General features: G+C 43.4%; 1 long non-coding RNA gene across 1 annotated transcript in view; it reads right to left on the bottom strand.

The window, feature by feature from the left end:
* Positions 1–17,353: 17,353 nt before the first annotated feature.
* The window catches only part of LOC122222116, a 43,694-nt gene continuing 35,552 nt past the window's right edge, over positions 17,354–25,495 (bottom strand). The window contains exons 3-4 of the long non-coding RNA XR_006203605.1: positions 19,052–19,149; positions 17,354–17,627 (exon numbers count right to left, since the gene is read on the bottom strand). This is a non-coding gene — a long non-coding RNA (uncharacterized LOC122222116). The remainder of the gene's footprint in view (positions 17,628–19,051; positions 19,150–25,495) is intronic.

The following is a 25,495-nucleotide window of genomic DNA, read 5'->3' as shown; positions in this document are numbered from 1 at the left end:
CTGGTGAAAAAGGAGAAAAATCTCTTGAGGGAGAAGGGGCCGGTCAGAACTGGCATCCAATCAAGGCTAATACGCCTACTGTTCTATATTCAGTGAATATTTTTTTGAATGAACAAATTGAACACATTCTTTCTGAGCATTATGTGCTAGGCACTGTGGGTGGGGTACTTAGTTCCTGCCTTGGAGGCACTTACAATCCAGCGAGAGAGTGTATGCCATGACTGATGCTCCTGCAAAGCAGGGTGGGAACCCCACAATACAAGCAGTAGCAAATCGCTGCAGGGAGCACTAGGGAAGAGACAGCAGTCTGGGGAGAGGAGGAAGGGCGCAGCAAGGAGTGTGAACAAGAAAGTATTTCTAAAGGAGGAGCTGAAGGGAGGCTGGCAAGCACAGCTGGAGGGGGGGGGGCAGGGACGGGGAGGGGGGGAGAGGGAGGAAGAGAGGGAGAGGGAGGGGGAGGGAGAGATCTCATTGAATAGAAATCAGGGTCAGATAAAGGGGCTGGGAAGGCTGTGGCTGCTATTCTAATCTTTCCACCCTTGCACAGGTGTGGGAAGCTACTAAAGGTTGGAAAGGGCAGTGTGACCTGATCTACCCTCATAAATATCTCCTAAAATGGGATAGAAGGAGGCAGAGAGGCCTTGTAGAAGGCTGTTGACACATGTCCAGGTGCAAAATGACATGGAACTGACTTAAAGAGTGGGTCTGGGAGTGGAGACGCAGGGACAAGCAAGGACCCTGTGGAGGTGAGGGGAGCAGGGATGTCACCATCACCCTGAAAAGTATCACTTCCTGGAGTACTAGCCATCATGGCAGCTAGACTCCCACAATACAGCATTGGGCAGAGGGTGAGGGCCACACCCCAGAGGATGTGTCTCTGGGTGCTGAGATAGTGTTTTCCTTTATACTATAACCCTCTCAAGCCTCCCCTCAGCCCCAGATCTGGTGTAGAGCTATTTTCTTAGTAGGTATTTAGCAACTCACACCCCCAAAACATCAAGAAGACAATGGATTATATCAGAGACACTAAAGATTCTTCTTAGCTTTTAGCACCTGCGGTGCAGAGAAGTTTCCAGAGCTATGGGGCCACCATCACCCAGTCACAGAGGGGAAGGGGTCCTGTGTCCTGCATGCTGCCTCAGTTACCAAAGACACACAGACAGCCTGGGGGAGTCTGAAGAGCCTGGAGAGGGACCAAGGGGACGTGAGCTCTCTGTCTAGCTCTGTTCTCTTCTGCTGTGTGACTTCTGGCAAGACTTGCCCTGGTCCTCAGTTTCTTCATGAAATAAAGCAGCGGAGTCAGATAAATCCTTTGCCAAGTTGCTTTGGTTGTAAGCAACAAAAGTTGATTTTAGCAAACTTAAGCAAAAACAAAGAAGAAAGGAAAGAAAGGAAGGGGGGAGGGAGGGAGAGAGAGAGGGAGGGAGGGAAGGAAGGAAGGAAGGAAGGAAGGAAGGAAGGAAGGAAGTGAGGGAGGGAGGGAAGGAAAAGAAGGAAAAATAAAGGAAAATCTATTATGGGGATATCTAATAGCTTACAGAATTGAAGCAAAGACTAGAGAACTAGGATTGAAACCTGTCCTGGATAGGAACCAGGACAGCTTCAGGGGCTAGTTGGCAAGATTTAATCAGTGGCCTTGTCAGGCAGTGGTGGTGGGGTCCTTTTCGAATGCCTGAGTTCTGACGGCCTCCCCCTTCCTTATTTCACTTGTTAATATTCAGTCTAACTAGCTTCACTCAGATCACTGCCCACCCCTCGGGGAAGGCAGATAAGGGCGTACTGACACATTTTTAACCAAGCCACACACTGTGGGGGAAACAGTTCCATAAAGAAAATTGAGGTGTTGTAACCCCAAGACATAAAATGGATGCCAACTGGCCAAAAGTGATTTTTCAAGTTTAAGATTTCCATGGAGCTCTAAGATTCAATAACCTGTAGCATGCAGTGGGGCATGGATCATGAATGGAACCTCAGAAATGTGGGGCCACAGACATCTTCCCCTCTCCAATGGGCTGGAGGGGTGGTGAATGATGAGGGTAGGTAGGAGTACACAGAGGGCTACAAGAGGAATGGCCACAGTGTAGGGGCTTCTAGGGGCTCTTCTCTGCTTCTCCCGAAGGCACCTTTCTTTAATCAAGGTCTGCAGCCTCCCTGGCGGCATTGTGGCCTTGTGAAATTGCTTACTGGATCCCTCTTCTTCCGAGATCAGAGGATTAGAGGTAACTCCAGAAAGTTTCCATGAAGTCCATGCATCTGACAGCCTAGACTAGGCTTTATGGGGAAAGAAGGCCAAGGAGCTAATGTTTTCAGAGGACTCTGGGAGCGGTTCCCCCAGAAAATTTTTTCAAAATCTGGAAAAAAGTGTTTAAAAAAATAATGAAAATTGGAGCCTATGACACATCAAGAAGTGGAAGCTGAGTTCTTGCGAGGACAACCCTGAAATCCAGAATTATTCGTTGTGAAAGGAAGCGCCTTTGTAAAAGGTTTCCAAAGGAGCTTCAAGGCCAGGACTGAAACACAGGTTGTGGTGCCAGGCACAGCTGGGGACATGGAAAGGGTCATTTTAATCACCACGTGTCACTTTATCCAGGGCTACAGTCCCATAGCCATGAGGCAGGGCAGTACCATAACCTGAGTCCCGTCAAACTGTTTCTGAGGGGGCTCTGAAGGATGTAGACAGCCCAGGGCTACTTAAACCTAAAAAAGACTCCAGCAAAGGTATGAAGTGACCAAGTTAGCTAGGAAGGAGGTGGGTGTGATTGGACTGAAGAGTTTAAGCACACCTACCACTGACCATCCCTACTCACTGGGAGCAACATGTGATGCTGCCATGTGAGGTTAGCATGGCGAAAAGACTCCATTTGCAAGTTCTTTTCATCAGGTAAGAGGGAAATCTTCTCTGCCCTCATGGGATAATCCTTATCCATCCTTTTATCTGACTTGGTCTATAGAGACTTTAATTTGACTTAACACCCAAAGATCGTCTTGGGGTGCGTAGCATCAGTCAAGATGAAGAAAAAAAAATAAAATAGGTGGGGCTTAAAACTTGACTCAGAGGGGGGAACTGGAAGGAAGCCAGAGTTAGGTTAATGTTGTGGAACAGTGAATACAGCCTGAATGTAGAAGAGCTTGGCCGGCTGGGAGTGAGAGTCCCATACCACTAACGGTACTCCTACGTCAACTCCACTAAATAAGCATATCGATGTGAAAGCGTATTACAAAGTGGTAGGCTCACTATAAGCCTCTTTTACTTCTTTCTTTTTCTCTCCTGGTATTTAGTTATAACTTATTTAGGTCATTCCGTCTGTATTACATCTGGGCCCCTCCTGTAAGCTCCTGGAGGCCAAGGATGGCATCTCCTTCATTCTGGCACCCCAGAATTGGCACAGTCCTTCACCTATCATCAGACACCAGTCATCGTGGTTGTGTTTAATGGAAAGCAGACAATTCCTTACTCGATCCCCCCTCATACAGGTCATCAGAAATGTGTCTGCCTCTGAACACACTGACTTGGTTCCATGACCACCTGGGTGGTCCTTCTGAGGAGGAAGGAGAGGCACGTGCGCTAAGCATAGGCTAGACAGGCAGTTCCAGCGTATGCCTCAATTCTGCCCCCGTAGTTGCCCATCCTCCTTCTAAGATCCCCCCCACACTTATCTCTTGTTGACAAGCATCTGGCCAAAAATCAAAAAGGCTTAGGAGTTATCAACAGGAAAAAAAGAAAAGCACTTTCCCATACAAGTGTTTCAAACTCAGGAGGTCCAGCCTGGGCTCTTCTCCTCCTGATTAATGACACTGACAGGGTACTTTTCAGATGACCTTTTGCTGACTGGCAATACAAACTGGACATTTTAACAGGTCTTACCGAAGACCTCTTCTGTTATCTTGGTTTGATAAGGACAAGGCACCAGAGGAAAACTGAATAAGTGCTCTATTTCCAGGATGAGATGGCAGGTGGAGAGAAACCCCATCTTGCCATAAGTGCAAAATTGTGTTTCTTTAAAGCCTGTATGACTCAGAGTATGCATTTAGGATGAATTTGTGGATATCAGAATAAAGATATCTGTGTGGAAACCTCCAGCTAGTCATTTGAACCATGTCTTTAAACATGTCGCAATACTATTCTGAGCTCTTACATCTGAAGATAAAGTTACAGCCATTTATATTTTCAACATGAATTCATTGAGCCCTTGAGGTGCCATAAGGGTCACCAGCACTGCCAGACATCTTGCCGTGGCTCAGCTACCTACCCGATGAGGGACTGCATTTATTTTTACCTTTGCCTCTATTTGGGTTTCCTGCCACTTCTCTTTTCCAAAGGCTTTTGGAATGTTCTAAGGAGAGAGATCAAGAAGGTTTTAAAAAAAAGAATAAACTTTCTTTTAGCTTCAGTGTTCTCTAGCCGTATCTCGATGGTCACTGTTAGTATCTAACAATAGATATTTTGTGGTATGGCCTTATAAAGGGATACTTCACAGCGGTTATAGATACTAGGATCTATACATATTGATGCAGGAAAGGCTAATTAAAAACACACTTAAAAGAATATGTATCACAGGACTCTGTCCTGTAGGAAAAAGCAACAAACCTGAGTCAGAGCGTGTGTGTGTGTGCGTGTGAGTGTGTGTGTGTGTGTGTGTGTGTGTGTGTGTGTGTGTAGAGTCCACGCACGTAAGCGAACATGCATAAAAACCACCTAGGAGGATTATACTAAACTGTAGCGATGTTGTTCTGGGATTTTTCAGGTTGGGGGCAAGAGTGGATCATGGGGGATATTTTACTTATTGTTGAATACATTCCTGTATTATTTGGATGCTTTATAATAAGAATATGCTCTTCTATAATGAGAAAAAGATAATTTAAAAATATTTTCTGTAGCTTTGGACTGTCACTATTTTTGGCAATGCCTAGGATCTGGAAACAGTCACTCGCTCTTTGCCATACTCCTGCCTGATCTCAGACCTATGTATTCTTATATTTTCCAACGTTTCAAAGGATAAGAATAAAATAATTTATCATAAGAGACATTAAATTCATATTACCGAGTGTTTTCTTAGTCCATGAAAAGGTGTTTGTTTTTCAGGAATATATGGAAATGGCCACTTCCACAGCTCCATTTTACAGAGAGGGATGCAGGCTCTTCCGAGGCTGATCCTTGGCCAGTGTTAGACACACTTCAGATCTCTGCCCTGCTAACAGTGACACAGCCTTCCTAGCAAACTCATCTGGGCCTCAGCAGCGCTGTTGGCCCCATGTTGTTGCTTTCCGGAGCAGGAGTGGAAAGCCATCCCGGGCTAAGCCAATGGGATGACTCCCCCAGGAAACTGGGTTTGGGGCTGACAGTCACAATCCAGTGTCTGGACCTACAATGTGTAAACCCAGGGGCTGTGAGGCAGTGGTCTCCTGCCCACGTCATGGGCAGGAGCTGCTGAGCCAGGCACAGAGGGAGGCAGTGAGGAAAAGCCAAGAGTGAACCTGCTCTTTCTTGTCGGCTTCTGATGAGTCTCCTTCTTGAGGCTCAGCTGCCATCCCACTCGTGGATCCCATGAGACACCCCTGCATCTCAATCTTGCTTGAGCTTGGCTTCACTTGTTTGGGATCAAGGAGCCCCTAGACCCTAAGCCAGGAAGCGACAGAACCAGAGATCAGACCCAAATCCCCATTGCATAAGTCACTCATTCTCTGCTAGGCCCTGTCCCCTCTGTGCTGTTCCCTCCCCCACCAATGGAGTGACATCCATTCACAAATGCTGCCACCGAGCCTCAAGACACTCAGCTTCTCCTGGGGGTGGCACAGAAGCAGGAGAGGACTGCGCCCCTATCATAGCACAGCTGCGGAAAGCTCTGACGACAGATGTGCCGCTTGAGTTGGATTTATTTGTCTGTAAACATGTCACAAGTTTTGGTGTGGGAAGTACACCTTCACTCATATAAACAGCAACACTAGGCTGTGTCACCTCTCCATATCCTGAGTGATTCCTGAGAGGTGCCTGTTGTCGTTTATTAATAATTATCCACAAACACCCCCATCCCCTTATGCAAGGTTCACGGGTCTGCCTGCTGGAGCAACACAGGTGTGTGGGAGTGAAAGAAAGGAAAGTCTATCTTTAAAAATTTTTTTAAGCTTTATTTATTTTAGAGACACAGCACAAGTGGGGGAGGGGCAGAGAGAGCCAGAGACAGAATCTGAAGCAGGCTCCAGGATCTGAGCCGTCAGCACAGAGCCTGACGTGGGGCTCAAACCCAGGAACCATGAGATCATGACCTGAGCTTAAGTCGGACACTCAACCAACTGAGCCGCCCAGGCACCCCTCTCTGACTTTTTAATGCTGTCTTCAGCTTGGGAGGAGACCCTGAGGAGATGGAGAGGACCCAAAAGAAAAGGTTCATTCACATGGAGTGAACAAAGCAAAGACAGTAAGGGGCACTAGGCAACATCCCACATTCACCGACTCCTGGCTTTGAACTCAATGCACTGACCTTGAAGGCAGTGGGAATCATGCCTTTCAAGCAAGCTGGGAGGGCATTTGGGTGCTGGTACCCATGGTAGGGCTCAAGGCTGGCCATGGAGCTCCGGGCCAGTGGTTTCTCAGAACTATAATTTCCCAAATTGGTAAAATTTTAAAAAGAAGTGGGAGGGTGGGAGACATACACAGGATAGTCAGCTTTTAATTTTGCCAAATGACAGATTAATCAAAACCAAACACAAAAATCCTAGCATCTTCTGTCATACATTTTTCATAATAGGACTTTTTGACCCCAAATGAGTGCTAAAAGCATAATCTCCGTATAATGAACAGTCTTTCCCCCCAAATGAGTTAGTAATCTTACACCATCACATACATATGATTATAATTATATATATGTATATAATTATCCTTGTTTTTCTCATATCACTCTAGACTTGTGAAAATTTCATCACAGATGAGTCACTACTCCTGCCTTCCCTCTGCTAGGTGCCTACCCCTGCAGGACTTGGGTTGAAAGGTATATTATTTCATGAGCTCCTGGCAAGCAAGAAGACAGAGGACCCCCACCCCCCACCCCAAAGGAAGTCTGCAATCTCTGTGGGGAGGTGAGGGTGTGGTGGTGAGGGGTGTTTCATCACTCACTGTGATGAAAATTCAGGGTGGTTTGAGAGGGAGGCACCCCATCTCAGGCGCTTGCCTGAAACAGTCTGGAACAGCCCACGTGTTCCTCTTTCTGTGCCACCTACTCCACTGTTTTCTCTTATCCACCTCCCCCTTCTTCCTGCTCCTACCAGCACAATGATTCATAGAGCGGTACTTATACTAAATGCGTTAAGTCATTAAAAAATTCTCCACCATCTTGGTCCTCGCCTTTAAAATTCAGATATTAAAGAATGTACAGCTTGCTTGGAGACAAGGATAAGCCAGAATTATCTTCTGTGGTTGCAAAGCCTGCAACTTCTATTCATCATCTTTATGCGTCTGTTATGTCAGTGGAGTGTAGCCATAATCCCAGAATGGTTACTGCATACACAAAATAATTTAGTTTCGGAAGGGATTACCTCAACCCACAGCTCTGTTCTTATTAGCAGATGTGGGAAGCTAAAAATGCTAATGACGAGAAAATTGGAATAGACTGGGACTCTCTCAGGTATTTGCAGGTGTTGTAACATGAACAATGTAATCAGTTAAATGTAAAGAAACCGGAAAATAACTTCTGTCCGCAATTTTTGAGTCTTGGTGGATAAAACTGGGGAAAGCTGCTGGAAGTTTGAGCAGGAAAGTCTGTGGCTTTGGTGGCTACAGAAAGCAACAGAGTGCACCTGGGTTTGGTGGGCCCATGGTGGCTTGGAGTCTATGGAGAATCAGAAAAAGCCCTCCCACCCCAGCACCTTGGAGGGCTGGATTTAACACAACTCCCAGTTGAAATCAGAGAAGGAAAGCATCTCCTTTCTTTCTCTCTCTCCCCTCCAAGCCCCACATTTTTAGGTCAGAATTAACATAAAATTTTCACTTTGTTTAAAAGTAGAAATAGTTCAAGCCTTTTTGCTAGCAACCTTGAATTAAGAGATGGTAATTGGCGGTCTTCCCACTCCCACTCAAGCCTAGTTCATCTTATTTAAAACCCTAATTTGCTTCTTTGGAGGCCAAGAGGCATGAAACGCAGTCACTCGATGCTGTTTCCCATCAATATCCTAAGGCAGCAACTGAGGGGCAGACGACCACAGTCTCACTTGGGGCTGGGCTGGGAACAGGAGACATAAAGGAGCCTGGTAGCTGAGCAGTAGAGGTGGAGCTCTTTGAGATGAGATTTAGGTTAGGGGCATGGCAGCAATTCATAAGGAATGCCAGGACATTCCTGTAAATGGGACAGGATGGAAAAAATTGTATTTACCAGAAATCTTTACAGGGAGAGAGTTGGAAGGACTCATTCGATGAGCTGCTTCATGTTGAAACTATGGGGCTTGTTCAAGTAAGTCATACACGGCTTTTGTTTACCTGAGAAGAACATGCAAGTTGGGGTCAGAGCTGAACTGCTTAGACCAATAGAGAAGAGGCAGAATGCTACCACCAGAAAGCCTCCCTATTAACCCTTCTGCCACATAAAGCTGCTAACTCAGCTTCTTCTGTAAATATATACCTAATAAACCTTCCACTGGTTTGAGGAGATTTCAAACTGCTGAGGACATTGCAGGTCTAAGAGGACTTGGCTGGGCATTGTGTTGGTGGGGTGAAAGCAGAGCCCATTGAGTCCTTAGAATGGCTGCTAGTTCATGACCAGGGTCTGTGGGGAGGGGATCTGACTGTGCCAGATCAAAATGAGCCATAGAACATGCTGTTCCAGGGAACAGACTAGTAGATGAAAGTCACATGCCAGTGGCCAGACCACATGGGCCTGAAAACTGCCCTCTTTACACAGGGGAGGAATATTCCAAGTTCTTTAATGTGTGAATGGGCACCCCAGCAGCTTCTCCAAGATTATGTTTGTATTAGTCAGGGTTCTCCAGAGAAATAGAACCAACAGATTAGATAGATATAGATATATATACAGATAGAGACAGAGATGAGATTTATTATAGGAATTTGCTCATGCAATTATGGACTCTAAGAAGTCTCATGATCTACTGTCTTCAAGCTGGAGAACCAAGAAAGCCAGGGGTATAATTCAGTATGAGTCCAAACGCTTGAGAACAAGGAGCATCAGTGTCCAAGGGCAGGAGGAGATGGATGTCTTAGTTCAAGCAGAGAGAGCAACTTTGTCTTTATCTGTTTTTTGTTCTATTAAAGCCCTCAATGAATTAGATGATGCCCACTTATGTTGGTGAGGGCTATCTTCTTTACTCTGTCTACCGATTTAAAAGCTAATCTCCTCCAGAAATACCCTTACAGATACACCAGCTCTCTGGGCCTCCCTTTGCCCAGACAGACCGCCACATCAAATTAACCATCACAATGATGATATGAGCTTAAAACTCTGTTATTTCCCCAGTGTGCCTGTCTGGATTCTCATGAGTTGCTGCCAGGTGAATGGTAGGGCCAGGGAAGGGTAGTCTTCATTCTGGGGGGGAGGGGGGGTTGCTTTCCTCAGATGATAAGACCTAAGAAGTAAGGGCTATGACCCAGTCTGCTTGTCCAACACAAACTCTGTGCACCAGGGCCTAGCCAGGTGCTGGGAATATGATGATGGAGAGATGGACATTCTCCCTGACTGAATTCATGGTTGGGCACCAGAGCAGACAGAGTTAATGACAACAGAGTCTGGTATGCACAATTGGGAGGTGGGGTAGGGAAATTCTCTGCCAACAGTGGGGGGCTATGCCACCCTCTCCCTCAATCACCAGCAATCAGGGGTGTGGTTTAAAAATTCTTGAACAATTTGATAGAATAAATGTTCAAAGGAATTAATTTGAATTAAAAGTAGTTATTATGGCAGCGTGTGGCATGACTCCATTGGCAGGAACACATGGGAGGGAAGGGAGGAGGGAATTTTTTGGAGAAAGAGGAAAGAGCCAGAGGGTGGTAGCTCTTAAATGCCTGGCTAGAAGATCTAGTCTTTACCCTACGCATGAACCATTACTGGTTAACCTTTGAGGACAAAAGCCATGTGTACTCTGTATCCCTTTTTACCCAGCATGATGTGGGCAAGGCTTCAATTTGTCCTCTGACATCTACTTTCTCCCATTCCACAGGTGTTAGACCTGCAGAGACTACTTTTCCCAGCTTCCCTGATAGCCAGGTGTGGCTATGAGGCTGAGTTCTCACCAATTATAAGATAAAGTGAAGTGTGTAACTTCCAGACCACATCCTTGAAAGGGAAGCTTTTCTTCCTTTCTACAGACAGAGCACAGACAGCGTGGGACTGAGTCAGTTTGTTTTCTGCACACACCAAGGGACAGTAGAGCAACAAGGAGAAAGGAATCTGGGTCCCTGAGTGGCTTCAAGGAACACAGTTAACCATCCAGGCCTTGACCACCCGCTGCTGCAGACAGGTACGTGGGAGAGAAATGAACTTCTGTCTTACTTAGGCCATAGTATTTGGGGTCTGTTACAGCAGATTAATTGTACCTGACCTATTACATTAGGACTCAATATGTTGTCCAAATGTACTATTAAATTATTTTTCAGAAACTCATAAAGGAAAAAAATTCATAAATGGCTGCAGAAATCAAGATCAAGCAAATGAAGAAAGCAAAGCCTATTTATCAGAGATTATTAAAGCAGCAGAGTCAGCCGCTGTCACATACGTTTTAGTAGAGACTCAAAGGCAGGCAGAGGAGTGGGAAAGCTTTAGAGTGGAGGAAAGGGAAGGCTTATGGTGCACCTGCTTGGAGGCCGGTGCCATGGGGAAGCTGGAGGCTGGCTAACTAGGAGTGGGGCATCCTGTATGATTGGTTAAAGGTGCATATTTGACTTTCTCTAGTCCTAAGTTGAAAGCAGGGACAAGGATTAGGGAATCTGGAAGTTATTAACCAAGCTCTGGCCATCTGTGGCTGACTGTTAAAGAAGTTATTGATTAGCTTTCTGGATTGTCACAAGAGATGGCAACCTGGCTTCTCACAAGCCTCATGTACAGCAGACTGGCTTCCAGGCTGTTTACTATACATAAGGGGATTGGTTTCCTAGGCAGGTTGCTGAAAGTTGTGGGTAGGGTTCTCTTTTTAGGTATGGTCTGGCCACTGTCCATTTGCATATTCAGTCTCTCATGGCTAATGAGCATAGCCTTAACACAGAGGGGAAATGGCGGTGGGGGTGGGGGGTAGCACCTTAAAATAATCTCATTGGCACAGAAAAGTGTAACTAAAGAGAAAATTTCCTATGTCCCTGATGGATCGAGAGTGCACTACTGGGCTATGCTGAGAACTGGCCAAATCACAGCAATTAAAAGAGAGGCCTCAGAGTTGAGGAACAGGGGCTCTGTGACCCAGGCTGACCAGTGACAGGATTTCTGTGGTACTCACAGCCAAATGGCATTAGGACTTGAGTTACTCCCGACACTTGCTTGAAAAGAACTGGTGGTTGGCTTCGATGCTGTCATATCCCCTGGGGCTCAAGGTAAGGGATGAGGCTCCCGGCCACCCTCCTCGCCCATCCTCGACCCCCAGAAGCCCAATGAGTCCCAGAGCACACTTTGTGGATTAGACAGACCGGTGGTCACAGAAGAAATGTGCTTTTCTTAGCACAAAGCCAGTCGTGAGCAGGACCAGACGCATGAGGAGGCCCCTAATTGCCTGCAGATGTCTGAACGACACCCAACTGGCAGGCCTGTGCTCTCTTTCAGATCTGGTTTCCATTCCTGTGGCGTGTGAGACGAGGGGACCCTTCTTCAGGGATTCGTGGGCAGTGTGCCGAGAGCTCGATGTGAGCAGTTTTCCTGATTGGGGAACACCTCTCCTTCTGGTAACGGGGCTGCAGACATTTGAACTCCTGCACTTCAGTTTCCAAGAACATCGAGTGTTGATCTTTGCAGGAGACAAGCACTGCTTTATGCTTTGTTCTCTCTGTGGTTACTCACCCCCAGCACTGTGGGCCTTCTTTTCCCCAGGCTTCCCGGGGGCCCCAAGAACTTCAGGCGATCTCAGAAGAGTCTGGGCAAGGAGTGCAGCTGGCTGTCCTGAGGCAGGCTCTCGAGTTTCCAAAAGGGAATTGCACATTTCCTAAAGGGAACTCTTGGTTCTCTCTAAAATCCTGCCTACTTCCCTCAGTCTCTCTTATTCCTATAACCATCTACTCAGAGAATCAAGCCCCAAACCTAAAAGCCATCCTTGAGTCTTTCCCTTCCCTCACCTCCACTGTCAGGTAGTCCTATCATGGTTCCTTTCAAAGTGTATCAGGAAGAGATTTACTTGATCTAGTCCCTCCTACCCACACATTTGCTCTCCTATAATCCATTCTCTTCAACAGTACCAAGAATAATTCTCTCATTCTCTCAAAGTGTGTACTACACCCTCTTCTTCCTTCACACTGGTTTTCTCTCCCCTTTTCAGGATCTTTCTTAGCCTGAAATATTCCTACCTTTCTCATGTCTAGCGTCTACACATTTTTTCAGGTCATCTTAAATTTCCTCTTCTCAGAAGTCTCCAATCACTCTGTCTAACTGAGTCCCTGCTGCCTTTCTCTCTCCCCCTTTATTTTTTAACAGCAGATTTTATGGTTGTTTATTGTCCACTGTCTATCCCCTGCTTGCCTGTAAGATCTTGTTTGATACCTGTTTCTGGTGCCTAGCACAAATTGGTTTTCTTTAAATCTTGAGTAAATGGATAGATGGATAGATGGATAGATTGGTAGATGGATAGTCTTTTTTGGGCTTCATAAAGGTTACTTGAGTCTAATTCCCAGAGCTGAGCCAAACTGAGTCTTGCCTTATTCTGTAAACTCTGCCACGTGTCAATTCAATTCGATTCAATTCAATTCAATAAATATTTATGAAATGCCTACAATGTGCTAGTCCCTGGAGATACACAATCATGAACAAGACAGATATAGACCTTATGGGAAAGAGGGATGGGACAGAATTAAATATGCAATTGTAGTCTAGAATAGTGCCATCTATAATTATGATGTGAGAAGTGGAGGGTGCTGCCAGAGCACACAAAAGAAGCATCTGAATGTAGTCTGGGGAGTTCAGGGGAAGGACAGACAGACCTCCTGAGCACTGTAATGCTACCTTTCCTAATCTTCTTGAGTGTTTGAGAAAGTGGAATAGTGAAATCTGATTCTGACAAGACTTAAGTTTTGAGTGCCTGCCACTAATCAAGCATTGTTTCTAGGCACTGTACACACAAAGTCTCTTCTCCCTACAACGATCTTGCCAGGTAGGTATAATTATTGCCATGTTACAAATGTGGAAACTGTAAAAGCAAGCACTATGCCCAAAGCTATTGTTTTAGAACAGATCCCCTAAGAAATCAACCGAGGTAGAGATCTATATACAGGGGTGCTCCTGGAAACACCACCTGCAAGGACTTGAAGGCAGTGGGGTTAGGCCAAGGGAGAAGCTGAACAGCGAAGCAGGTACAACAATGGCTTTGATTGATACCACAAATGCTCTGGAGCTGGGAGGGCCCCTCAGAGTTCTGAAATTAGATATTAGGTGGGCTTTAAACCCCTAAGTTGACTAGTAATTGGACCCAGGCCATCCCTGGGATGAGGGTATAACCTGGGGTGTGGTAGCCTCCTTCAGCAGAGGGCAATTCCTTGAGGTGGGGAGTAGATTGTTAACTGCTAGCAGCTGGGAAAAATGAGTGCCTTGGTCCTAACCCTATCACCCCTGCAGCCACCCAGATCCTCCACAGTAGCTGGGCTACTGTGTCGATGTGTCCCAGGGCTCAGTCCTAGAACCTCTTCTCTTCCCTCTCTACCATCACTCGTCAGTGCTATCAGTGATTCCCACAATTTTAAATACCATTTACATGATCCCACATTTATATCCTCAGTTTAGGTCTCTCTTGTGTGCTTCAGACTCCTATGCCACAGTTTATTCATCATCTTCGCCGAACAATTCCAAAAGTGAACTCCTGATTCTGCCCTTCCCTGCCATCAGTTCCTCCTACATCCTTCCTGTCTCAGTTGATGGCACCTCCACTCTTCCAGTTGCTCAAGCCAAAAACCTTGGGCTCCCTCTTGAATATTCTTCTCTGAGACTTCATTCAATCCATCAGGAAATCCTTTAAAATATACCCCACAGCACCTCCCCATTTCGCTCACGGTAAGTACTTGCAATGGCCTGATCACCCCTCATCGCCTTTAGCCACTTATTTCCTACCACTCCCACCCACCCCATTCCATCCAGACGTGCTGGCCTCCCTGTTGTTACTTGAAGCGACCTCAGGACCTTCCCGTGGAACCCTACTCCCCACACATTTTGACAGCTCTTTCCTTCACCCCCTTCAAGTCTTTGCCCAACGGTCCTCTGCTCAGTGAAGCTTCCCTGAACACACTAAATTGCACTCTCCATTCACGGTCCCTACTTGATTTTATCCTCAGCACCCATCACCTTCTAACCTACTATGTCATTTAATTAATTTTTTATTTATTACCAGTCTCCCCCCAGCTAAATGTAAACTTCCCCAAAGCAAGGACTTTTCTGCTTTGTTCACCATTGTCTCCTTGGGGTCTAGAACAGTGCCCACCACCTAGCGGACATTCAGAAAGCGTTGTTGACTGGACAGTGATGCACTCACTGTTCATCAACACTGGCATTCAGAAGTGGGTCGATCTTGTTCCAAAAGCCTGTTCTTGCCACCACACCACACCACACCTTTCTTGCATAATCAAACCCCTTTAAGACATATGTAATGCCACAGAGTGACCAAAAGCAATTCTTGGCCCTGCACGAGGTCACACAGACTACTCGGCCAGGGTCTATATATCAGAAGGGGTTTCAGTCAGGCTTTGTTTACCGGGTGAAAAGAATTTCTCAGGATACTTCATAGGCGAAAATCTGGCCCCCAGCCCCTTGTGACAGGGAAGTGATGGTGTCAGGGCTTCTGGAGTCCTCTCTGAGTGAAACAGGTGCAAGATTCTGACTTGCTAAGTGATTCACAAGGCTTTCTGTGGTTGCTTAGGTTAAGGTGGGGAAACCCTGAGCTGCACCCTTGTACAACAGTCCTCAAACCTTCTCATAAATCAGGCCCAGGCCTGCATGTCTGCTCAGGCTCTGACCAATTTATCTATATATTCTGATGCTATTCAGAATTTGTTGTTAAAAGAAAGCTGGGGACAAGAAAATTTGCGACATTTCTTTTAATGACAGCAACATGTAAGTGAGTCTCTCTTCTTCTTTTTTTTCCTTTGTGTGAGAGAGAGGTCTTCATTTTACTCCAGCCTGCATCTCTCCCTGGTGGCTTACACCTGGTCAGAGTCACTTATCTGTGGTATCTCCCTGGCATTGAAGGTATCTGAGTTCCCCTTCTACTGACAAAAATATAATGATTCTAAGAAATAGAATTCTCCCTGTAAATAATGATATCCAATGGGTGGTGGTGGGAGAGGGAAGCAACAGCTTTTATATTTGAGAACGAAGAAACAGAGTTTATATGATCTATATAAACTCATGCTGTTAGACTTTAAGCTGTATTAATTTTGTTGCATTCATTTCTTAAAGGTCATACATTATTCTTACAAGATCTCTAAACTTAAAAGAATACTTTTTCCATGATGTAAAGGAGATGGGAGGAACTTCCTGCAATAAGGAGAATCTGAGCTGCTGTAGATATGACCCCTCCCACAATATATATAATTCCCTTCTTGAGTGCCGGAAACAAAGAAAAACCAGTGCCATGCATGTGAGCTGGTGTGGAGGGAGCCCAAGGGCGTTTTGGACAAAGACATAGATTTAGGGGTAGGAGACAAGGCTGGGGGTCTGTGCAAAGCAGGGAACCTAAAGGTAACATTCTGTTCCATCTTAAAGAGCCTTAAAGAGGAGCCCTTCTGTTCAAATGATTAAGGCAATGCAAGAAGAAATAGAAGCCATTAAAAAAAAAAAAAAAGAACAGTGTGTTTGAAACAGGCATGTTTGAAAAAGAACAGAGCTTTGCTTGCCTTAAACAACCTCCTCTACTACATGAATACTCACACTTCTCTGAGCCAGTACAAGAAGAGATGAGTCTATTTTTAGAGCCAATAAAGTGCATATTGATCATTCCGATCTTGAGATTTCAGATCTCAACATTTACTGACCGCCTATTTCATGGTAGGCACTGATAGTCCCTGCCTGCTAGGTCTCTCATGACCACCTGGCCTTGGGAAGCAAATGGCCATGCTGGCCCCTCTGTATAGTCCCTAATACTGGCCAGATGCTCAAAGTGGTGCTACCTGTACTGGGCCACAAGAATTTCCCAGAACATGAGAAAGACTGTACTTTATACTTCCAGCCCAGGGTGCCCATGGCAAAGTCCAGATGGAAACATCACGGTCTTATTTAGTGGGAGAATTTTTTTTAAAAATGAAATTCTTAGTATCAAAAACTATTTTACTGGTGACAGGGGAAGAGATTTGAGGAAGGTATTCTTAGTATAACAGTTCTCAATGAGTATACATTGAATTAAATTATAACTCAGTGTTTGTGCTGCCCTATCTCTGCTGTGTTATACCAGGATATTCTGACATTTGGGATAAAAAGAGGCTTGGCAGGAACCAAGGCATTTATAATGGGAAAAACAGAACATTTTCTTTTCATGAAGGATAAAACTTCATCACATGTTCTCCAGATCAGATTTTCTGACATGTGCCCTTTAATCCAGTTCTTTTTTAGGGACAGGGAGGAGGTTAAGGATGAGGGTGGATAGACCTCTTTGTCCTATTCTTAGCAAAATGATAGTCCCCTTGGAATGAACAGCTTTTGTACTTCAAAAACATTTAAGACCATTGTCCCTCACAAGGTATAGCAAACACATTAAACAATATGATCTTGGAAGTGTCACCTCTCCAAGGCTTTCTGCTTTGTGGGTGGAGACCTGATATTCTTGACAGTCTGTGGATTCCTCTGTCCTCCTGGAGAAAAGTAAGGGAAAGGGGGTGGTTTCTATAGCTGGGAAAGCCCAGAGTCTTCAGGGAAAGCATTGCACAGGTATCTTGGAATCCAGGATAAAGCTGTTTTATTCATGTCAACTGCCTTTGTGACCAATGCCAACTGTTCTAGTCTACAGGATCTGTGTGGGGAAGGTAAGGGGGCTGGACAGCAGGGTCAGAGTGTTGAAGTCTATTCCTTCGGTTGGCTAAGGTTTTCTTTTTCAAGCAGGGGAAAAAGCCATCTTAATTTTGAGAACCACTAATGGTATGATCATTCTTATTTTTGGTGTGTACAAGTTACATACATACACATATATACATATACTATTATGTATTAGTTTCTGAAATCAATGTTATTTTTCTGATGTTAAGACAACTGGACTTCAATCACTCATTCTACCATTTCACAGGTGGAAAACAGATCATCACTCTCTTTTATGAAGCAGATGAACACTAACCTCCATTCCCCAACCCACGACTTTGCCCCTAGTTTGTTCTCTCACTCAGCTCAACTTTGTCTTGTCACTGTTTGGAATGGTGCTTAGGCTTTGTGAGATGCATTCCTCTCTCCAACTCATAAAGCATTAAAATAGAAGTTTTCCTTTGCTCCTTGGGCCATTCTCAAAGGGAAGCTTTTTAAATAGTCCTTCTACAGAAGTCACCAAAAAAAACAGAAAACAGGAAATTAAATGAATTACCAAGAAAGTCTGCATATGATTCTAACTTTGCTTTTCCAACTAACGAAGATAATATACCCTGAATATAACACAAAACTACAGAACAATAAAATAACTTCCATGGGTCACATTTTTGCCTATAATTTAGTATCAGGATTTATAATGCAAATATTATTTTTTTCTCTCAACACTTGAGGGAAGAAAGTGACATTTTCTTTTCTCTTAAAGAAACTAGGAATTTGTATTTTGTTTCTATCACTGGAATGAGCTTTTAAAAACTATCTTGTGACCCTGTTGAATAGATTCTAAGTGTCTGTGATTTTCAGAATAAAATGTACATAATAGCAAGAGCAAATAGAAATCTGTTTTAACCAAACCACAGTTATCCAAATGCTGCTGTTTGATCCAAACACGCCGTGTTTTTCAAAGCTACAGGCACGTGCACACACACTAACAACAAAATCCCCAATCCCACATAGATCTCAATTGGAAGCGTTTTGATTTATGGTAAAAGTAAGCCCCCAACCCCCTCACCCCAAACAGGGAATGATTCAAACCAGCATCTCAGGGAAAGGTAACTGATCAACTCTGAGACTTCTACTAACAAGTGTACTTCAGGGGATACCAAGGCCATTGCAGACTCCATCATGGGATTGGGGCCCTTTAGACACTAGTATCTCTGTCCACATTAGGAATCCTTCCATCAGCTGTGGAAGTCCACGGCAGTCTCCCCCATGCCTTTTCGAGCAAGCCCATTTATTACTTTCTGTTTATAGGCTGAGAGAAGCCCAGCACCAGCCTGTCATCAGCAGGCACATCCCTGCCTCCCGATCACCGGCTGTGCAGGAAAACAGGGCTAGGGGTGGGCAGAAAGCTAGGTTTTGCTATTACTTAAGACATGCATTGGGGAGGCTCCCTGAATCCACTGTCTTCCATTCCTAGAGCTCTCCTTGTATGGTGTCAAGTAAGTGTTGCCCTAGTATGGCCATCCAGAATTAAACATGACCAGCTTCATTAAAGAGTTTTCTACAAGAGAAGCTAACTTGGCTTTGCCAACTATGGTCACTAGATCCTTGACTAAAACTGTTTGTTGGATTCTACCCAGTCTAGGTTTTTTTCCAATAAGGAGATGGTCTTTTAACTCAGGACTTAATAACTAAAATAACTAAGATGGAGTTTGCCTACCAGTTGGAAAGAGAAATGTTCAGAGTTTTTCTAAACTATTAAAATAGCTCATGGGGTGGAATGCTATGTAGCAATGAAGAATCATATTCTAGGCCATATATATCATATATAGGCAATTTGTTGGCCTATGAAGATGTTTACGCTATATTACTGAGTATAATACACAACAGAAGTACAAAATGATCCACTGTATAAAAAGTAAATTACTTACATTCTGTAGCTCAGACTTCTTCTTAGCACCTTCCAGTTTCTAAGCTCTTTGGCTTCCCTGATTCTTCTTTCTCCCAGCCTGGGGACCCTTCATTTAATCTGGGAAGAAAGTTCAGGAAAGACAACTTATTATCACTGAGCCTTAGTCTTCCGGATATTTCATTCTTGGTGTATAAGCACCATTCTCGAATTCTTTAAAAAATAAAATCCTATTTCCCTTACACAGAGGGCTAATTCAAACCAAGGTTTTCTTAGCTCATTAATGAAGGAACTGGCAGCAAGACAAAAAGCTTGAAATTTTGAGAAACAGAGATTATATAGTTAGTGAGAAATGGAATCCTGAAATAAGATTATTAAAAAGATACTAAAAAAGCTAATGCCCTACACATAAGAGTTAGGTTTTATCTTCTTTATTTTCCAGCCTCCTCCCCAGCCCTTAAATATATCATCACACCTTATCATTTTTCTACAAGTGAATCTTTAACTTACCAGGGTTGTACAATGTCTGGTCCACAACCAAAGGGACATTCCCTGAGTGAGTCAGATAACGCTTCACAGACTTTCTAGAATGGTCACACAGTCATCATTTTTGTCCTATTTCCAAGTTTTAGTTTTTGCTGCATAATGATGTAAACTGGGTCCTGGGGGTTTAGACTTTAGAAATGCCAAAACTAAGATTTGATTCTTCTCAGCTTTTCTGACATAATAGTTCTTCCTTCCTAGATGTAGGAAAGAATACTCTTAAACTGTGCTGAGGAGAGCTAAGAACCAAACCCAAAGTCTCTGGAACTGGGGCTATTAATGGGTTGAAAGGCACAGTGAACACTTAAAACAGGAGGATTAAGTGACTATTTTCTGAATGCTGAATGTAGACATTTCCGGCTCTTTTTTTCTCTCAGTCCCAGAATGATGACACTCAGTCCTTTGCCCTCTTGGAAGGATATAGGAAAGACAACTCTGGTTTAGTTGGCTAGTGCAAAGGTGGGTCTTTCCCAACAAATGGCTTACTCACCCTACAGTAAAGCTTAGGACTACCAAGCCCAACCTACATATTCACAGCTTTCAAACAGCCTTTTATCCCCCAACCCTTAATCATGGGTAGTTAAAGAATACCAGACATCTGAAGAAAGTCTCCACTTTGGAAGAAAGAGATGCAAACAAAGAAAAAGCAACTTGGAGGAAAGACAAAGAACACTTTTAGAAAAAGAAACCAATTATAGGCAATATATCAGAGAGCTAAGAAAAGATGCTGTATACATGAAAAAAGAATGGAACATTATGTGCTTCTTCTTCTCTCTTACACAAAGAAATATGCAGTGAACAAAAGACCTCCTGGAATTAAGATTGTGATAGCAAAGTGAAGAAGGAATGGAGATAGAGCTGAACTCTTGCCCTTAGAAAGTAAAGTAAGAAAACAAAGAAAATAGAAAATTAAGAGGATGTGTCTAAGAGACAAACAAGAATTCAACTACCAGGTCCAAAAGCCAAATAGCAAAAATTCCAGAAATCGAAAACAGAGAAAACGGAGGGAGGAAATTGCCAATGAAATAATTCAAGAAAATTTCCAAGGCCGAAATACAAGATTTTCCAGATTGGAAGGGCCTGCCTTGTGCTAGCACTAGAAGCCAGAAGGTAATAAGCAACACCTTTAGAATTCTAAACCTGGAATTTTCAATTTATCTACACTCTCATCAAATGTGGGCATAGACTAAAGGCATTTTTAAAGGTCTCAAAAAACTTACCATCCATGCATCTTTTTTCCAGAATCTACTGGAGGATGTGCTATATCAAAAAGAAGAGATTAAACTCAGCAAGGGGAAGACTAAAGGAAAATAAAAAGATAAAGGTAACTGGAGAGCCAAGAGAATCTCCAGCCAAGAGACCGGAGAAAAACAGGGAATCTCCACAATGATGGCAAAGGGAGATCCCAAGATGACAAGATGACAACGTGTCACCAGCTGAGTACCACCAACCCAGAATGCCACAGTGTGTCTCAGGGGCCAAGCAGGCTGCTGAGACTATTATCTATGCCACCCTGTCACATCCTCAAAACAAGAGACTATAGCAAGCAGGAAGATAGGAGACTGGGAAGCAGGGAATATAATCATGAGAAAAGCAAAAGGAACTCCCAAGATGGTAACAGAGGGAAGTTCGAGATGACAGCTGAGTGGTGGCCTAAAGAGAAATATGTACATTTTAAAATACTATTTTCAGGGGCGCCTGGGTGGCTCAGTCAGTTGAGCATCCGACTTTGGCTCAGGTCATGATCTCACAGCTCATGGGTTCAAGCCCTGCGGTTGGGCTCTGTGCTGACCGCTCAGAGCCTGGAGCCTGCTTCGGATTCTGTGTCTCCTTCTGTCTCTGCCCCTTCCCCACTCATACTCTGTTCTCTCAAACATGAATAAACATTAAAAAAAAATCCTATTTTCATAAAGTGAAAAGGACTTTAAAAAATTGGAAGAATGTAAAATAAAAGTCTTAACAGTGTATCTTTGAGTGGCAAGGTAATTGGTAACTACTGTCTTTGCTTTTCTGGGTTTTGCAGGGGGATATAAGGTGTTTATGCAATAAAAAAGACATTGACATCTCTCCAGAAGGAAGAAACTCTTACCCATTGGTAGTCACTCCTGACTCCTCCTCCCAGTGCTTGGAAACTATTAATCTAATTTCTGTCTCTATAGATTTTTCTATTCTGGATATTTCCTATTGATGAAATCATACACATATAACCTTTTGTGTCTGACTTCTTTCACTTAGCATTAATATTTTCAAAATACCTCCTTTTTCATCCATCCAGCAAGCATTGGCACTTCACTTTTTTAATGAGTAATATTCCATTGCGTGGATATACATTTTGTTTATCAATTCATCAGTTGATGGATATTTGGGCTGTTTTTACCTCTGGCTGTGATGAATAATGCTGCTATAAACATTTGTATAGAAGTTTTTATATGGACATATGTTTTTCAGTTCTCTTGAATAAATATCTAGCAAATTTGCTAGGCCATATGGACCTCTGTTTCACTTTTAAAAGAACTGCCAAACTGTTTTCCAAAGTAGCTGTATTATTTCACAATCCCACCAGCAATGTTTGAGGGTTCCATTTTCTCCACATTCTTGCCTACACTTGTTATTGTCTGTCTTTTTAATTATAGCCATCCTAGTGGATAAGTATTTAATTGGCTTCTGAGTTGTAATTTCCTAAAAACTAAAGATGCTGAGCATCTTCTTATGAGCTTATTGGCCATATGTATATAATCTTGGAGAGATGTCTATTGAAATAATTTTCCATTTTTATGATTTTTTAAATGTTTATTTTATTTTTGAGAGAGACAGAGTGTGAGTGGGGGAGGGGCAGAGAGAGAGAGAGAGAGAGAGACACAGAATGTGAAGCAGTTTCCAGGCTCAAATGTGAGGCTCGAACTCACGAACTGTGAGATCATGACCTGAGCCGAAGTCAGACACTCAACCGACTGAGCCACAAGGTGCCCCCATTATCCATTTTTAAATTGGATTTTTGTGCTTTCATTATTTGGTTTTAAGAGTACAGTGTGATTTTGAGGTTAGCCTCTTTGTATGAAGATGTAATAAAATTCTTAGCTATGTGGTTAAGGAAATATGAACTATTCTCACTTAGGCTTTCACTATTCTGTATCATTCACTGATCCTTTCCATTCTTTTTTTGTGTGTGTGTGTACAATGTTAAATGAAATTGGAATGACAGCTTTTTTTTAAATATATGAAATTTGTTGTTAAATTGGTTTCCATACAACACCCAGTACTTATCCCAAAAGGTGCCCTCCTCAATATCTATCATCCACACTCCCCTCCCTCCCACCCCCCATCAACCCTCAGTTTGTTCTCAGTTTTTAAGAGTCTCTTATGCTTTGGCTCTCTCCCACTCTAACCTCTTTTTTTTTTTTTCCTTCCCCTCTTCCATGGGTTTCTGTTAAGTTTCTCAGGATCCACATAAGAGTGAAAACATATGGCATCTGTCTTTCTCTGTATGGCTTATTTCACTTAGCATCACACTCTCCAGTTCCATCCACGTTGCTACAAAGGGCCATATTTCGTTCTTTCTCATTGCCATGTAGTACTCCATTGTGTATATAAACCACAATTTCTTTATCCGTTCATCACTTGATGGACATTTAGGCTCTTTCCATAATTTGGCTATTGTTGAGAGTGCTGCTATAAACATTGGGGTACAGGTGCCCCTATGCATCAGTACTCCTGTATCCCTTGGGTAAATTCCTAGCAGTGCTATTGCTGGGTCATAGGGTAGGTCTATTTTTAATTTTCTGAGGAACCACCACACTGCTTTCCAGAGCGGCTGCACCAATTTGCATTCCCACCAACAGCGCAAGAGGGTTCCCATTTCTCCACATCCTCGCCAGCATCTATAGTCTCCTGATTTCTTCATTTTGGCCACTTTGACTGGCGTGAGGTGATATCTGAGTGTGGTTTTGATTTGTATTTCCCTGATGAGGAGCGACGTTGAGCATCTTTTCATGTGCCTGTTGGCCATCCGGATGTCTTCTTTAGAGAAGTGTCTATTCATGTTTTCTGCCCATTTCTTCACTGGGTTATTTGTTTTTTGGGTGTGGAGTTTGGTGAGCTCTTTATAGATTTTGGATACTAGCCCTTTGTCCGATATGTCATTTGCAAATATCTTTTCCCATTCCGTTGGTTGCCTTTTAGTTTTGTTGGTTGTTTCCTTTGCTGTGCAGAAGCTTTTTATCTTCATAAGGTCCCAGTAATTCACTTTTGCTTTTAATTCCCTTGCCTTTGGGGATGTGTCCAGCAAGAAATTGCTATGGCTGAGGTCAGAGAGGTCTTTTCCTGCTTTGTCCTCTAGGGTTTTGATGGTTTCCTGTCTCACATTCAGGTCCTTTATCCATTTTGAGTTTATTTTTGTGAATGGTGTGAGAAAGTGGTCTAGTTTCAACCTTCTGCATGTTGCTGTCCAGTTCTCCCAGCACCATTTGTTAAAGAGACTGTCTTTTTTCCATTGGATGTTCTTTCCTGCTTTGTCAAAGATGAGTTGGCCATCCGTTTGTGGGTCTAGTTCTGGGGTTTCTATTCTATTCCGTTGGTCTATGTGTCTGTTTTTGTGCCAATACCATGCTGTCTTTTTCTTTTTTTTAAAAAAGGTTTATTTTTGAGAGAGCATGAGCATGAGTGGTGGGGAGGGGGGAGAGAAAGAGAGAGAGAGAGAGAAAGAGAAACAGAGGATCCAAAGCAGGCTTAGCAGTAACAGCAGCAAACCTGATGTAGGACTCTAACTCATGAACCGCAAGATCATGCCCTGAGCCAAAGTTGGACATGCACCAGCTGAGCCACCTGGGTGCCAGTGCTATAAATTTCTCTCTAAGCACTGCTTCTGCTGCATCCCACAAAATTTGATAAGTTGCTTTCATTTTCATTTGGTTCAAAATATTTTAAAATTTCTCTTGAAATTTCTTCTTTGGCCCATATGTTGTTTAGAAGTGTATTGTTGGGGCGCCTGGGTGGCTCAGTCAGTTAAGCGTCCGACTTCAGCTCAGGTCATGATCTCGCGGTCCGTGAGTTCAAGCCCCGCGTCGGGCTCTGGGCTGATGGCTCAGGGCCTGGAGCCTGCTTCCAATTCTGTGTCTCCCTCCCTCTCTGCCCCTCACCCGTTCATGCTCTGTCTCTCTCTGTCTCAAAAATAAATAAAAAACGTTAAAGAAAAAAAAAAGAAGTGTATTGTTTACTGTCTACTCATGTTACTGATATCTAGCTTATCTTTCTGTTATTGATTTCCAGTTTAATTCCATTGTGGTCTAAGGTATTGTATTATTTCTATTCTTTTAATTTTATTAAAATGTGTTTTATGGCCCATAATGTAGTCTGTTTTGGTGAATGTTCCATGTGAGCTTGAGAATGTGTTTTCTGCTGTTATTGGATGAACTAGTCCATAGATGTCAATTATATCCAGTTGATTGGTGGTGTTGTTGAGTTCACTATGTCCTTGCTGATTCTCTGCCCACTCTGTCTGTCCCTTTCTGCTACAGGAGTGTTGAAGTCTTCAGTTATGATAATGAATTCATCTGTTTGTCTTTGCAGTTCTATCAGCTTTGAAGCTTTGTTATTAGACACATACATGTTAAAGGTTATTAAATTTGCTTAAAGAATTTATTCCTGTATCATTATGTAATGCCCTTCTTTATCCCTAATAATTTTGCTTGCTTTCAAGTCTCCTCTGTCTGAAATTAATATAGCTACTCCTGCCTTCTTTTGAAGCTTTGAAATGTTAATATGCTATGTCTTCTCTGTCCATTTGCTTTGTATCTTATATGTGTTGCTATATTTACTTTTTCTTCCAAGTTTTTATTTAAATTCCACTTAACATACAGTGTAATATTAGTTTCAGGTGTACAATTTGGTGATTAATCACTTACATACAATACCCAGTGCTTTTCAC

Source organism: Panthera leo, chromosome A1 (assembly GCF_018350215.1).
Source record: "Panthera leo isolate Ple1 chromosome A1, P.leo_Ple1_pat1.1, whole genome shotgun sequence".
Classification (NCBI taxonomy): domain Eukaryota; kingdom Metazoa; phylum Chordata; class Mammalia; order Carnivora; family Felidae; genus Panthera; species Panthera leo.
Note: the sequence above shows the minus strand (reverse complement) of the source record. Positions and strands in the feature narration are given on the sequence as shown.